Source organism: Lutra lutra, chromosome 3, assembly GCF_902655055.1.
Source record: "Lutra lutra chromosome 3, mLutLut1.2, whole genome shotgun sequence".
NCBI classification, from domain to species: Eukaryota; Metazoa; Chordata; class Mammalia; order Carnivora; family Mustelidae; genus Lutra; species Lutra lutra.
This window is the reverse complement of record NC_062280.1, coordinates 115346836-115358021: the sequence shown is the minus strand read 5'-3', so window position 1 is coordinate 115358021 and position 11186 is coordinate 115346836. Positions and strand designations below refer to the sequence as shown.

Genomic DNA, 11186 nt, shown 5'->3' with positions numbered 1-11186 from the left:
GGGGAGAATTTGAGAGGTAAGTGACACCATAAGATGAAACAACATGAGAATAATTGGGATTCCAGAAGAAGAAGAAAGAGAGAGGGGAGCAGAAGGTATATTGGAGAGAATTATTGGAGAGAATTTCCCTAATATGGCAAAGGGAACAAGCATCAAAATCCAGGAGGCACAGAGAACCCCCCTCAAAATCAATAAGGATAGGTCCACACCCCATAATCTAGCAGTATACATTACAAGTCTTAGTGACAAAGAGAAAATCCTGAAAGCAGCCCAGGAAAAGAAGTCTGTAACATACAATGGTAAAAATATTAGATTGGCAGCAGACTTATCCACAGAGGCCTGGCAGGCCAGAAAGAACTGGCATGATATATTCAGAGCACTAAACGAGAAAAACATGCAGCCAAGAATACCATATCCAGCTAGGCTATCATTGAAAATAGAAGGAAAGGTAAAAAGCTTCCAGGACAAACAAAAACTACAAGAATTTGCAAACACCAAACCAGCTCCATAGGAAATATTGAAAGGGGTCCCCTAAGCAAAGAGAGGCCCTGAAAGTAGTAGATCAGAAAGGAACAGAGGCAATATACACTAAGAGTCACCTTACAGGCAACACTATGGCACGAAATTCATATCTCTCAAAAGTTACCCTGAATGTTAATGGGCTAAATGCCCCAATCAAAAGACACAGAGTAACAGAATGGATAAAAAAACAAAATCCATTAATATGCTGCCTACAAAAAACTCATTTTAGACCCAAAGACACCTCCAGCTTTAAATTGAGGGGGTGGAAAATAATTTACCATGCTAATAGACATCAAAAGAAAGCTGGGGTGGCAATCCTTATATCAGATCAATTAGATTTTAAGCCAAAGACTATAATAAGAGACAAGGAAGGACACTATATCATACTCAAAGGGTCTGTCTAACACGAAGATCTAACAATTTTAAATATCTATGCCCCTAACATGGGAGCAGCCAACTGTATAAACCAATTAATAACAAAATCAAAGAAACACATCAACAATAATACAATGATAGTGGGGGACTTTAACACTCCCCTCACTGAAATGGACAGATCATCCAAGCAAAAGATCAACAAGGAAATAAAGGCCTTAAATGACACACTGGACCAAATGGACATCACAGATATATTCAGAACATTTCATCCCAAAGCAACAGAATAGACATTCTTCTCTAGTGCACATGGAACATTCTCCAGAATAGATCACATTCTTGGTCCTAAATCAGGTCTCAACCGGTATCAAAAGATTGGGATCATTCCCTGCGTATTTTCAGACCACAATGCCCTGAAGCTAGGACTCAATAACAAGAGGAAATTTGGAAAGAACCCAAATACATGGAGACTAAACAGCATCCTTCTAAAGAATGAATGGGTCAACCAGGAAATTAAAGAAGAATTGAAAAAATTCATGGAAACAAATTATAATGAAAACACAACAGTTCAAAATCTGTGGGACACAACAAAGGCAGTCCTGAGAGAAAAATATATAGCGGTACAAGCCTTTCTTAAGAAACAAGAAAGGTCTCAGGTACACAACCTAACTGTACACCTAAAAGAGCTGGAGAAAGAACAACAAAGAAAGCCTAAACCCAGCATAGAAGAGAAATCATAAAGATCAGAGCAGAAATCAATGAAATAGAAACCAAAAAAACAATAGAACAAATCAACGAAACTAGGAGCTGGTTCTTTGAAATAATTAATAAGATTGATAAACCCCTGGCCAGACTTATGAAAAAGGAAAGAGAAAGGACCCAAATAAATAAAATCATGAATGAAAGAGGAGAGATCACAACGAACACCAAAGAAATAAGGACAATTATAAGAACATACGATGAGCAACTCTACGCCAACAAATTTGACAATCTGGAAGAAATGGATGCAGTCCTAGAGACATATAAACTACCACAACTGAACCAGGAAGAAATAGAAAACCTGAACAATCCTATAACCAGTAAGGAGATTGAAACAGTCTTTAAAAAATCTCTAAACAAACAAAAGCCCAGGGCCAGACGGCTTCCCAGGGGAATTCTACCAAACATTTAAAGAAGAACTAATTCCAATTCTCCTGAAACTGTTCCAAAAAATAGAAATGGAAGGAAAACTTCCAAACTCTTTTTATGAGGCCAGCATCACCTTGATCCCATCAAAAAAGAGGCTGTCAAGGATCCCATCAAAAAAGAGAACTACAGACCAATATCCTTGATGAACACAGATGTGAAAATTCTCACCAAAATACCAGCCAATAGGTTTCAACAGTACTTTAAAATGATTATTCACCACGACCAAGTGGGATTTAGCCAGGGCTGCAAGTTTGGTTTAACATCTGCAAATCAATCAATGTGATACAACACATTAATAAATGAAAGAACAAGAAGTATATGATACTCTCAATAGATGCTGAAAAAGCATTTGACAAAGTACATCATCCCTTCCTGATAAAAACTCTTCAAAGTGTAGGAATAAAAGACACATAACTCAATATTATCAAAGCCATCTATGAAAAACCCACTGCAAATATCATTCTTAATGGAGAAAAACAGAGTTTTCCGCTAAGGCCAGGAACACAGCAGGGAAGTCCATTATCATCACTGCTATTCAACGTCGTACTAGAAGTCCTAGCCTCAGCAATCAGACAACAAAAGGAATTTAAAGGCATCCAAATCAGCAAAGAAGAAGTCAAACTATAACTCTTTGCAGATGATATGATACTCTATGTGGAAAACCCAAAAGATTCCAGTCCAAAACTGCTAGAACTTGTACAGGAATTCAGTACAGTGTTCGGATATAAAATCAATGCACAGAAATCAGTTGCATTTCTCTACACCAACAACAAGACAGAAGAAAGAGAAATTAAGGAGTCAATCCCATTTACAATTGCACCCAAAACTATAAGATACCTAGGAATAAACCTAACCAAAGAGGCAAAGGATCTATACTCTGAAAACTATGAAGTACTCATGAAAGAAATTGAGGAAGACACAAAGAAATGGAAAAATGTTCCATGCTCTGGTTTAGAAGAATAAATATTGTTTATTAAAAGCAATCTACATATTTAATGCAATTCCTATCAAAATACCATCCATTTTTTTCAAAGAAATGGAACAAATAATCCTAAAATTTTTATGGAACCAGAAAAGACCTCAAATAGCCAAAGGAATATTGAAAAAGAAAGCCAAAGTTGGTGGCATCACAATTCTGGACTTCAAACTCTATTACAAAGCTGTCATCATCAAGATAGCATGGTACTGGCACAAAAGCAGACACATAGATCAATGGAACAGAATAGAGAGCCCAGAAATAGACCCTCAACTCTATGGTCAACTAATCTTTGACAAAGCAGGAAAGAATGTCCAGTGGAAAAAAGACAGCCTCTTCAACAAATGGTGTTGGGAAAATTGGACAGCCACATGCAGAAAAATGAAATCGGACCATTTCCTTACACCACACACAAAAATAGACTCAAAATGGATGAAGGACCTCAATGTGAGAAAGGAATCCATCAAAATCCTTGAGGAGAACACAGGCAGCTACCTCTTCGACCTCAGCCGCAGCAACATCTTCCTAGGAACATTGCCAAAGGCAAGGGAAACAAGGGCAAAAATGAACTATTGGGATTTCATCAAGATCAAAAGCTTTTGCACAGCAAAGGAAACAGTGAACAAAACCAAAAGACAACTGACAGAATGGGAGAAGATATTTGTAAAGGACATATCAGATAAAGGGCTAGTGTCCAAAATCTATAAAGAACTTGGCAAATTCAACACCCAAAGAATAAATAATCCAATCAAGAAATGGGCAGAGGACATGAACAGACATTTCTGCAAAGAAGACATCCAGATGGCCAACAGACACATGAAAAAGTGCTCCATATAACTCGGCACCAGGGAAATTCAAATCAAAACCACAATGAGATATCACCTCACACCAGTCAGAATGGCTAAAATTAACAAGTCAGGAAATGGCAGATGCTGGCGAGGATGTGGAGAAAGGGGAACCCTCCTACACTGTTGGTGGGAATGCAAGCTGGTGCAACCACTCTGGAAAACAGCATGGAGGTTCCTCAAAATGTTGAAAATAGAACTACCCTATGACCCAGCAATTGCTGGGTACTGGGTATTTACCCTAAAGAGACATTTAGGGTATTTACCCTAAATACCCTAAATACTACTGGGTATTTACCCTAAAGAGACAAATGTAGTGATCTGAAGGGGCCTGTTCACCCTAATTTTTATAGCAGCAATAGCCAAACTATGGAAAGAACCTAGATGTCCATCAACAGATGAATGGATAAAGAAGAAGTGGTATATATATACACAGTGGAATACTACGTGGCAATTAAAAGAAATGAAATCTTGCCATCTGCAATGACGTGGATGGAACTAGAGGGTATCATGCTTAACGAAATAAGTCAATCAGAGAAAGACAACTATCCTATGATCTCCCTGATATGAGGAAGTAGAGATGCAACATGGGGGGTTAAGGGGGTAGGAGGAGAATAAATGAAACAAGATGGGATTGGGAGGGAGACAAACCATAAGTGACTCTTAATCTCACAAAACAAACTGAAGGTTGCTGGGGGGAGGGGGGTTTGGGGATGGGAGGTGGGGTTATGGACATTGGGGGGGGTATGTGCTATGGTGAGTGCTGTGAAGTGTGTAAACCTGGCGATTCACAGACCTGTATGAAAACATATTATGTGTCTATAAAAAATTAAAAAATAAATAAATTAAAAAAAATAATAAAAATAAATTACAGTAAATGTAAAACAAAACAAAACAAAACAAAAACTAGTGATGTACTGTATGGTGACTACCATAATACAATAAAAAATAAATAAATTTCAGTTTTGATTTCCTTTTAACCTGAGAGCTATTGAAAAATATATTATTTTTTAAAAAGATTTATTTATTTATTTTAGAGAGAGTGAGAGAGAGAGAGAGAGAGAGAGCACATGAGTAGAGGAAGGGGCAGAAGGAGGAGACAAGCAGACTCCCCACTGAGTGGAGAGCCCAACATGGGGATCTATCCTAGGACCCTGAGATCATGACCTAAGCCAAAATCAAGAGTCAGATGCTCAGCTGACTGAGGTATGCAGGTGCCCCTGAGAAATATATTTAAAAACCTTAGAGTTAATAGATTTTTTTGGAGGTCTAACCTTTTGAAGTCCATATTAACTTCTACTGCATCATGGCTAATGATTTTTGTTCATATTATTTCTGTTTTAGGGAATTATTTGACATTATTTTTTGGCTTTATACATGACCAAATTTTGTGACTATATATATATATATATATATATATATATATATATATTCAAAAATGATGTATTTTCACTACTTATATGGGATAAAATCTAATATATGTATTTTTCAGTATGTGTATTGAAAGATTGTGTATCTATCTGTCAGTCTATCATCTATCATCTACCTATCAACTATATATCTATCTGATTTAGAAGCCAATATCTACTGACTCAGTGATGGCCTGGCCTTGGGATGAGGAAGGAGAGGGACAATTATAGATGTTCTTGGGTTTTGGCTTGTGTGATTGAATTGATGGAGGCTCCACTGGGATGGGGACACTGGAGAAGAACCTAGCTGGTATGAGGAACAAGATGACATCAGCTGGACCTGCCAAGTTTGCTGTACTTTTGTAATACCAAAGAAGAGAGTTCAAGGTAGGGTAGGATGAAAGTTGGTTTGGAGGTCACAGATGAAGTTAGTACTGGGCACATAAATGGATGAGTTTCTGGCATATAGATGGTGTCTGTCATTGGTGTTGATCAAGGCAAGGCTTCTAGAAGGAGAAGTGGGGGGAACAGGATGACATCATGAATAGTTCAGACCTCTGTAGTCAGGGCCTAGGGAGTGAGTATAGAGGAGACTGAGAAGCAGCTTGGGAAATGGGAGGTATAGAAAGACAGATTTCAGAAAATGGAACAGAATCCAGGAAGAAGATGTTTCAAGAACAAACACTGCTAAGAGTCAACTGCATTTTTTTTTTGCACTTTTGTGTGTGTGTGTGTGTGTGTGATTTTGATTGAATTCTTAGAGACTAATATTGTTGAATTGCTGATTCCTTTCTGTAGCTGGGATTTTTCTTACTATAATTCAAACCATCTCATATAAAATAAAGAAGATTTTTGAGAAAGCCCCCTGGGGGTGCTTTTTTATTAAATTTTCTAGCCACTGAAGTGAGTACTAGAAATTTAAAATTATGCTAATAAAAGTTTGTGTGGTTGTCGGGGGGAAAGGGAGGCTATGTCTCCACAAGACTCTCAGAATCAGGGCGCCTGGGTGGCTCAGTGGGTTAAGCTGCTGCCTTCGGCTCAGGTCATGATCTCGGGGTCCTGGGATCGAGTCCCGCATCGGGCTCTCTGCTCGGCAAGAAGCCTGCTTCCCTCTCTCTCTCTCTGCCTGCCTCTCCGTCTACTTGTGATCTCTCTCTCTGTCAAATAAATAAATAAAATCTTAAAAAAAAAAAAAAGAAGACTCTCAGAATCATTCTACCAATCAGTGATTTTAGTGCTCACCATGTACCTTTAAACATGATTTTTCCTGTGCCTGTTAATCCCTGTTAATGATTGCATGTGTCTGGGATCTGAACAGGAAGCTCTGCATGAGGACTGATGGTTGCTCACTAGTGTTAAGCAAGATGAAATGGTGGCAGACACTCTCTTAAGGTCTTGTTTAGCATTTTAATCAGCTTCATCTTGGGTGGCAAATGCAGTTTGCATAATTCTGAATACAGGGTTGTGGTGGAAAGGAGGGCAGTAGAAGGAAAAAAAAAAACACAAGAAAATTGATTTCCTTTTAGAAAATGCAAAAATAGCTGGTGGAATGAACTGCAAAACATAAAATTATATTGTTTAAGCCAGAACTTAAAAGGACTTGAGAGAACTATCATTTGTCCCACTTCCCTCATTATACATGGGGAAATCCAAAGAACCAGGGAGGTGATGTGCTGGGACAAGATCATCCAGTGTCCTTGAGGAAAGCCCACCTGAGACTCAGCCTGTCACCACCCAGCACAACACACTACCCCCAGCTCTGCAGGCTGTGTGGCTCACCATCTGACCTGTTCTGTGTTCTGAGAGTACTTTTCCTCAGTTTTACCATTAAGTTATCTGTGCTCACCTGTTACTCTGGAATGACCTTGATCACAGGCCTCACCCTCTTCTGCCCCTTAAAGCAGGCATGCCCATGTCTGACTCAGTGTGCCTCATAAGCATTGTTCCTGTGCCTACAGTTCTGCCTACACAAACAGGATTGCCTCCCTACTTTGACGCCATACCTGCTGCATGTTTATGGTTGAGTTCTCAGGGCCGGAGAATTTGACTTGTACTAGCAACTTGCAAGAGAAGCTGGCCTTGTACCACCAACCTTTGGAGCACATAATGCACAATGGCTGTTGCTTTAGCTATACCTTTTAAATCTTCCACAAATGTATTATGTGGCTATGCTACTCTGGAACTACACAGGGTCAGTGATCTAGGAAATGTAGTTCCAGCTTAAATAGACGTGATTCAAGCTGCCACAGGAACCCTAGGTAAAGAAAACAGTTTCTTAGGAAAGAGGATGAGTTTGTTTTTGGATTGTTGTGATCAGGATGCCTCTAAGACCTGCTAGGAAGACAACTGGTAGGCAGACAATAGTTTTGGAGATCAGGAATACATTTTGGAGATGTTAGCATAAAAGTTGAGGTCATCAAAAGGTTAAAGTTGTTTTAGGCAAGAAGGACCCTGGAAAATCCAGATAATTCTATATCTATTAGTCAGCTTCGCTGAATAACAAACAAACCCACATTCTCAGTGCCTTGTAACCATACTTACTTTGCTTATGTTATATGTTGGTGTTGACGGTGGTTATTGCTGTTTGACTCTGTTCAGCATTGCTCCCAATGTCTTCTTCTTCTAGGTCATGAATGTGGGGCAGCTACCATGGGGGCGGGGGTCATGTCCTTTCTTGTGTCAGGGAAGAGCAAGAAGGGGGGATACAATTGTTTCTCAAGCTCAGACTTGGATGTGGTCTGTATAATGGGCACTTACCCTCCATTTGCCAAAGCAGGTGCTGTGGACATGACAATTTACATTATGGCATTAGTATGATGCAAAATAGAGGTTTCCTGTGAGGAAACCTCTCTAGGCATTAAGAATGATTACTTAACCAAATAGGGGTTGTAAATAATTGATTTCTCCCCAAGACAATAATTTCCAAGGGAATCCTTCCATTTTCTTATTATGGGTGGATTAGATGAGGAGCTGAATAAAGATGCTGACTTATTCAAGGATATCTTCAGCACTGCATAGAAAGAACCATGCACATTCATAACATGGTCACACATGTGTTTGTAGACCATACAACCAATGCATAACATTAAATGAATTGTTCCTGCAAAGTGCAGACCTAGACAATCTCATGTAGAGGAAGGGAAAGTTTCTGCAGAGAGTGGTAGAGAAATGGTCAGAATTCAGAAGGCCTAATTCCTGGCCACTAATCCTATGTTCATTGGGAGTTGCTGGGAGTGGTTGAGGGGGAATCTGTGTGGTGAATTTGGGGGTTGACAAACTTCTGTAAAGGGCCAGAGAGTACACTTTATGATTTTTGGGTTACATTATCTCTGTCACAGGTAGTGCCTGTTGGGGAATATCATGGGATGGATATGATTTCTGATTGATCTGAGAGCTAGACCAGGACTCTCAGAGACTTCTCACTCTCCTCTGTCCTTGGAACATGGGTTGTATTTGCCTTTCCTGCTCCCAGAGGCTGCTCCAAGGACACAGCCTTAAGGTAATGATGTGCTATTGAGAACACCTCTATGGTATACTGATCTGAATCCAGGTAAATCACTTTGTAAACTTTTAAGATTTGGTGAGTGGGGGCAGGAATCCATTAATTTTGCTGCCATCCAGGAAAAAACTTATAAGTAATTTCCCTTTGCTTATTAAAACTGCCACCTACCAAGTTTGATTGGTAGTGGGAGTGGAGAGTGGACCTCAGAGAGCCCTGAGTAACCTCACAGTTGCCATGGGCCTAGTTAACCATCACACACTGGGAGGAGCTGCAGCTGCCACAGCCAGCCCTAGTCACTATCACTGCAACCATGAGCAGCAAGGCTGAGACCCAGCAGCCACCCACCACTCCAACTTCAGTGCTGCTGACACCACCAGCAGCTCCATAGAGAGTGGTGGCCTGGGTGGCCTCACATTTTTGGCACCTGGAGGCTGGGACAAGAAGGTCTTTGCAACCAAGGTTTTGGAACAGTAAAATGGTTCAATGTAAGAAATGGATATGGTTTCATCAATAGAAATGACACCAAGGAAGATGTATTTGGACACCATACTGCCAAATAGAAGAGTAACCCCAGGAAGTACCTTTGCAGTGCAGGAGATGGAGAGACTGTGGAGTTTGATGTCCTTGAAAGAGAAAAGGGTGCAGAGGCAGCAATGTGACAGGCCCTGGTAAAGTTCCAGTGCAAGACAGTAAGTATGCAGTGGACGTTAACCATTATAGATGCTATCCACATCTCAGGGGTCCTCCATGCAATTCCCAGCAGAATTACCATGATAGTAAGAGTGGGGTTGGAAAGTGCTCTTGAAAGCCAGGCCCCAAAGTGCTAGCCCTACTGCAGGTGATGGTTCCCACCTTACTATATGCAGAGACCCTATGGGCATCAACCACAATATTACAATACTCCTGAGCAGGGAGAAGTGATGGAAGGTGCTGACAACCAGGGGGCAGAACAAGGTAGATCATTGAGACAGAATATGTATTAGGGTTATAGGCACAATTCCATAGGGGTCCTCATCACCAAAGACAGTGTAGAGAGAATGGCTATGAGGAAGATAAGGAAAAATCAAGATGAGACCCAAGAAAATCAAGATGAGGTTGGTACAACTGCACCTTCAATTACCGAGGCAGATGCCCAGAAACCCCTAAACCACAAGATGGAAAAGAGACAAAAGCAGCCTATCCACTAGCTGAGAATTCATCCACTCTGGAGGCTGAGCAGGGTGGGGCTGAGTAAATGCTGGCTTACCATCTCTGCCATCATCCAGTTTAGTCATCCAACACAAAGAAATGAAGATGAAATTCCAGCAATAAGAAATGAACAAAAGATTGAAGCTGAACACCTTAAGTGCTAGCTTTTTGTCCATTGACCAGATAAACATAACTGTCTGCATTATCTGTGCAGCATGGGATTTTTATTATTTTTACTCAAAGAGGTCTCTTTTTGGTAATGACAAACATGTTTGTTTGTTCGTTTGTTTTAAAGCTTGGTTTTTCTCAGTACACATTTAAAGGTTTTTAGTTGTCTCATGTCTGGTCAAGTTGAGATTTTTGAGAAACTCATTTTTAATTTGTAATGAATATTTACAACTTGATTTTTAAAAATAAAAATGTCAACAAACAGAAAGCATCCATTAATAGAAGTCTTAAAACAAACAAGTAAGGAAAACCCTGCCATCTATCAGCTTGGAGTAGCCTGTCTCTTTCTTTGGTCTCCCTCTGCCCTCTGAGTACAGGAATCAGTTTCAGATTATACCAGGAGGCTCCTGAGAGCATTTCAAACCAATAGTGCCATATTTATTTTGCTGTTGTAACCCAAAGGCAGCCATAAATGATACATAAATGAGTAGTTATGACCAGTTTCAATAAAAATTTATTTATAAAATATATATAAAATTATAAAAAATATAAAATTATAAAACAATATATAAAACAAGTGGTGGGCTGGATTTAGTTTGCTGACCCTTGTTCTAGATCTATGAGAGAGGTGACAGGAGGGGCCTGGAGGGGTAGAAATTAGATGAAGATACCAGCTTGGAGACTAGAGATGGTCCAGGGGCAGGAAGGTGATAAAGGCTTAGCACGCATGGAGGACTGGAGCCACACCTGAACTCAGTGGATGCCTTGGGACCTATAGATACTGTCCTGCACTCCAGAAAGCTTTGTCTCTGGGTAGCATAAGGGAAAGGCTGGGTGCAGCCCAGCTTTGCCATGGCCTAACTACATGCAGCATTCTGTCCCAGGAACATTTTGCTGAAAACCTGGACCTGGGGCTAGAGTCCCTGACCTTCTGGGATAAGCTGATAAATTCTCTGGGCCTGGCATCCTGTCTCTTGTCATCCTCCCCTCAGCCTGTCTGCAGAAAGCTTGCCTAG

General features: G+C 40.2%; 1 pseudogene; it reads left to right on the top strand.

Moving 5' to 3' along the window:
- Nucleotides 1-9018: 9018 nt before the first annotated feature.
- On the top strand, nt 9019-10048 carry LOC125095713 (Y-box-binding protein 1-like; annotated as a pseudogene).
- The last annotated feature ends 1138 nt before the right edge of the window (nt 10049-11186 follow it).